The sequence below is a fragment of the Polypterus senegalus genome, chromosome 14 (assembly GCF_016835505.1).
Source record: "Polypterus senegalus isolate Bchr_013 chromosome 14, ASM1683550v1, whole genome shotgun sequence".
NCBI classification, from domain to species: domain Eukaryota; kingdom Metazoa; phylum Chordata; class Cladistia; order Polypteriformes; family Polypteridae; genus Polypterus; species Polypterus senegalus.
The window spans coordinates 133283394-133289581 of NC_053167.1; positions in this window are offsets into that span (position 1 = coordinate 133283394).

The window sequence follows — 6188 nt, forward strand, 5'->3', positions numbered from 1 at the left end:
TGGCAGAAGAGAATACCAGATGAGTAAACCCCCAGCACAGAAGAGCTGGTATTTTCAGCTGGCATTGTTTGCAATTTACTTCACTGTTCTCTTTAAAGTTTGTATCAAGTCGTCAATAGTTTTATTTTCTCATATTGAGCATCATATTTGATCAGGGTGTGACGTTAAGTCATTGTTTTCACTACTTAACAATATCACACAACCCCCGGATTCTTTACCTTTTCACCTTAACTGAATTTTGCAATTCTCTTATGTCCTTTTTTAATGAAAAAATCTAGACGATTCATTAGTCTCTCTGTACGGATTCCTCCAGTACTTCATTTGAATTTCACCCACCAACTCACTTATTTTCGTCTTTTCAGCTTCCTACTTTCTCAGAATTCTCAGATCTTGTTTGTAAATCTAAGCCATCCACCTGTCAACAGGACTCCCTCCCTACAAATCTGGTCAAAGCCTGCCTCTCCTCTCTGGTCCTTCTTATTTCTGCTATAATCCACTCTTCTCTCACTACTGGTACTGTTCCTTCCTGCTGCAATAACCCCAGTACTGAAGAAACCTGGTGCTGATCCTACTAATTGCAGTATTTTTCATCCTATTTCTAATCTACCCTTCATTTCCAAAATTCTTGAAAAAATAGTGGCTATTCAACATCATTCTCATTTATCTCAAAACAATCTGTATGAACAGTTCCAGTCTGATTTTCGTTCCTTCCACAGTACAGACATGGCACTTATAAAAATTACTAATGACCTCCTTATGGCAGCTGATTCTGGTTTAATTCCTATTCTCATCCTCCTTGATCCGAGTGCAGACTTTGACACTATTTGTCACACTACTCTTCTCAGTAGATTATCTTTGATTGGCGTTACCCACACACCACTAGACGGGTTCAGATCCTACCTCTCAGGCCGCACTCAGTTTGTTCAGCTTAAAACTTTCACATCTCAACCCACCACTGTTACTTCAGGTGGGCGCTGTCCTGGGGACTCTACTTTTCATTATTTACCCCCTTCCCCTTGGAAATATCTTTCGTAAATATAACATTAGCTTCCACTGTTATGCTGATGACCCCCAGCTCTACCTTACTAGCAAACCTACTGCTTCATTTTCACCCTCCTCCCTTATTGATTTCATAGCAGAAATAAAATCCTGGTTTTCTTAAAATTTTCTTAAATTAAATAACAAGTGGCAAAAGTGAGGTTCACCTCATTGGTACAAAATCAACATCTGATCCAAAACTGATCACTTTTCATTTGTTATTGATAATTCCTCTGTCTCCCCTTCCCCACAGTTAAGAGTCTGGCTGTCATCTTTGACAGTACTTTATCTTTTCAGTCCGACATCAATAACATCTCCCGGTCTGCATATTTCCACCTGCGTAACATTAATCGTATTCTTCTCTCCCTCACTCCACACACCACTGCTATCCTCGTTCATAGCCTTGTCACTTCTGGTCTGGATTATTGCAATTCACTTTTCTTTGGTCTTTCTTGCAAATCTCTTTATAAGCTTCAGCTGGTCCAGAATTCAGCTGCCCGCATCATTACCAGAGCCCCCTCTATTCACCATATCACTCCTGTTTTGTAGCAGCTTCATTGGCTTCCAGTTCAGTTCTGAATTCAATTCAAAATTCTCCTGCTAACTTTTATTGCTCTCCACAGCATTTCCCCTCCATATCTGTCTGACCTCCTCCATGTTGCCATTCCCTCCCGCACCCTTAGACCCTCTTCCTCCATCCACTTGACTGTCCCCTTCGTCCGTCTTACCACTATGGGGAGCAGAGTATTCAGTTGCTCTGCTCTCCAGCTCTGGAACTCGCTACCATCTGAGCTTAGAAATATTGAATCATTTTCACTTTTCATATCTAAACTTAAAACTCATTTGTTCAAGACTGCTTTTTCTCTTTGATTACAATTGCTCTGTCTGATTTTAACTTTTGTATTTTACTTTTCTTTATAATCTGTTTTTTTTATCTATTGTTCGGTGTCCTTGAGTGTTTAGAAAGGCGCCTACAAATAAATAAAATGTATTAATATTATTATTATTATTGTTAAACTGCATCTGGTCCTGCAAGCAGTCCTTCAACTTGGTGGGAGATTTTGAGGGTTGCTGGAAAGGTTAGCACCCCAGCCACCATAAAAAAAAAAACTTCACGCATCTCCGAAACGGCACACAGTACTCCTTTCTGCTCTCTGTGGGAGTAGCTCTGCTATGGCTGCTCACAATATGAAGGGGATGGGGGAAAGCCCTTGGGAGCCTCATCCCAGAAAGGGTCAAAACTGTTGGAAAGCTAATGGGGTCAGGCTTGTTGGGGATTGGAACTGGTGTGGTGCTGAGGTGCACAGCAGTACTCGGGTCCCAATTTGAGGTGGCCCGTCAAGGTAGGTGCGTGGAATGTCTTGTTTCTTTGGCATGATCATCATCTTACTCTGTTGTCGGAGGAGCTTTGTAAACTGCATTTTAGTAGTGGCTCTCTCTGAGGTGCTCAAACCTGGGACTGGTCAGATCTCTGTAGGCTGGTACACCTTTTATTGTTCTTGTCACTCTGATGGCTGTCATACTCAGTGAGTAGCTGTTGCTGTGGCTGATCGGCTCCTTCCGATGCTTGCATGGACTGGGTGTTGGGCAGGGTCGTGGGGTGTTGGAGCTGTGGGGCGTCTGTTGGTTAAGAAAGATTTACTGATCTTGACTTTACCGACAATGGAACCTCAGTGGATCATTGGACCAGGCCAAGGGGATGCCCATGTAACACCTGGCTGCGGCATATAGACGGTCATTTCTGGAGGGTGGGACTGGCAACCAGGCAAGTTGCCAACCAGGATCCTGAGCTGTTTCGTTATGTGTTGGGTGTGGCAACACTTCCTACCAGTGCATACTCCACAACCTGACCTGATGTTGAGCAAATGGCACAGGGCCAATGGCACTTATGCTAGTAGATTTAAAGGGAGTTTGCATCCACAGTATGTAAAGTTACTGAACATCCAGTCTTCGTAACAAATATTGTAACTTAAGTGAGTGTATACACACGTAAGTTTACAGGGTCCTTATTTTCATGTATACATTTCCAGTGAAATTCTTACTAGCACATGCTAATCATCATGCAACAGGTCGCCACTCAACAGAACCATGATGAGCGAGTAGAACAAACACCTTACCTGGAACCTTATGTGTTCAGTGACTAAAAAAATTTTAAAATGTAATTATTATTCTGTTGTGTTTCAGATTTTTATTAAATACACAAGACAAAGTTCATGGTGTGAAGGATTACAAATAGTGTCTTTGTGTGCATATGATGAATACTTGAACATACAGTGTGTAGATGCCACAGGGGCTGGACAGGCACAAAAACTGAAATCTCTCATTCCTAGAAGTAATTTAATCCTTTGTTGTGGCACTCCAAATTGTGTTCTGGTGCCTCTTGTTTGCTTTTATTTTCCTTGAGATGTTTCTAGAACTTGACTGGAGTCCAACTGTAGAAAATTTAATTGACTGGACATTGAATTATCGGACCTTTTATACACAGGTACACATTTGCCCCATGGATCTCCAAGGTGGGCATTGCCACTCCAACCCGGCACAGACAGACTCAGAGGCACAACTTCAAAGCACACAGGGCTTTTATTTTTCTTTTTTCTTTTGGGAAACTCCTTCCCTGTACCCCATAAGTATAACACAATCCCAAGCACAGCACAATACACAATTGTTTACCTTTTCTCCCTTTTTTCTCCTCCACTCCTCCAGGTAAGCTTTATCTCCCTCCTCCTGACTCTGGTTCCTTTTATAAGGCACCCAGAGGTGTTCCAGGTGCTTGCTGACCTACTTCTGGCAGCACTTCCAGGTATGGTGGAAGAGCTGCTCTCCAGGACTCAGCACCCCCTGGCGCCGCCCACGGATCCACACAGGGCTGTATCCAACTCCTACTCCCATTGAGCTCTGTGGAAGTCCGAGGCACCACTGTAATCCAGAGGGTCTGCCACCTCCCGGGGAGATAAAGCTCTGGCCACCCTTCCTCCCCTGGTCCTTTCAGCATCGAGGCAGCTGGGCAAGGTACCCGGCCATTCGTCACAGCCCTTCTAAATAAAGTGCATGTCAGGATGAAAACCAAGCCATGAAGTCCAATGAACTATCTGGAGACCTCCATGATCAAACTGTGGTGAGGCATAAATCAGAGCAAGAGGATAAAATCATTTGTAAAAGGTTGAGTGTTCCCAAGAGCACAGTGACCTCAAGACTTATGAAATGGAAGAGGTTTGGAAACACCAGGGTCAGCTGTCCAAACTGAGTAATTGGGTGATAGAGAAGTATCCAGCTGCAGTCAGGACAGTTTTAGGCCTTCAGACAGATATGAGCACTCCAGACATCATGAGACCTCTTTGTATTCATATGAAAAATATGACATTTGTTTTTACTTCTTGTATAACTGAACAATGAAATAATTTACTAACAGGATTCAGCAGACATTTTTAATGCGGTGTGTTGCATTACCTAGAAAATCGATTCTTTTAGTTTTTTCACACAAAAAAAGTTATGTTGACTTAAGTGCACACCTTAACTTCCCAATGTGGGGATCGAACCTCGGATGTCAGCACCTGAGATGAAGCCTCAGACCTTACGCCATGGCGGCTGGTTAACTTGTTTGTTTGACAGGGTGAAGATCAGATTAAAGTATTACATTCTTACTTCTGGATTGAAATCTGATTATTTGGATGATGTTACCTACCAGGTAATACATGTGGTTGGTCGGCCAGTCAGCAAACATCTGCCCCATCCTCTCAGTTGTGAGAATCAGATCACAGATATGTGATACAGTGTCTGCCAAATAATACAAAGAGTACACAATATGTGTTTCACCCCAGTTGGGACTTATCAGGTGTATGCACCTTTGCTTCCCATGTATATAAAACCAATAACAAAAGACATATCCTTTCTGAACCCGGGTTTGCTTCCAGGGTCTTCCTTGTGTGGAGTTTGCATGTTCTCCCCCAGTTTCCTCCCACAGTCCAAAGACATGGAGGTTAGGTGCATTGGCGGTACTAAATTGTCCCAAGTGTGTGCTTGGTGTGTGGGTGTGTGCCCTGTGGTGGGTGGGCACCCTGCCTGGGGTTTGTTCCTGCCTTGTGCCATGTTTTGGCTGGGATTGGCTCCAGCAGGGTTGGATAATAGATGGATGGATATCCATTTTATGGTTTTGCTTCTGATGCAGAACTGAGAGACCTCAATAGTTAATACATTTAATGCATTCAAATAAATAATATTAATAAATAATAATTTAATACATCTCTCTATTATAATAAAAAAATCTCGGGTTGAGACGTGATCTTCTCGGAAAGACACTTTAACTTTACAACCTTTGGAAGCAAGACCCATGAGACGGTGACTTTTGCACGTCACGGCCTACTTACAAACAATTTAAAACAAGATCACAGACATCTAACCTCTTAGTTGCTGGAATGCTTTTGGCAGACATACTTCATGTGCTCCCAGCTCTTAAAAATATTATATATTCTAGATGGCACGTCAATGATTAAGCAAAGAAGAAAGAGCAGCGCATCGAAAAGAGACACAAAAGCGAGGGAGAGAAAAGAAGGCAAAAAAGAATGCACAAGAGAACAATAATAATCTATGTGAAAATTCATAAAATTAGGAAAATAATATTCAGCCTGGACCTGAAAAGCTCATAGGTCCAATCGAGGTCAGAAATAAAAGACTTCATAAAGACGATCAAAATCATTGGCGCAAAATACATGCAGAGCAGGATAGAGATTATGAAAGTAGGAAAATTTGAAAGTATCAAAAAAAGATAATAAAGATTGCATTAGCACAGCCAAATGGAAATTAGTAAACAGTGAAATAATGAAACAGCAAAAAGAGATCGAATATATGTAAGTGATATGTCAGAAGTATGTAGATATTGTAAGGTTTTAAAGTTTGAGTCGGAGACTTGTAGATCGGCTAATTTGTGTTGCCATCAGGGAAAAGGGCGTATTTGCGAGAATTAAAAAATGTATTGTTTGGTAAAAGTGAAATCCACAAATACTACAGGCAAAATATCTGAGTCTACAATAATCTTTTCGCTTTTGCATCATACAATGCACAAAACTTAGATTTAAACAATCATGGACCATACACTATGACTATCTGTGTTTCTGCAACAATTAAAGATACTACAAATTTAATTTCAAAGAAAC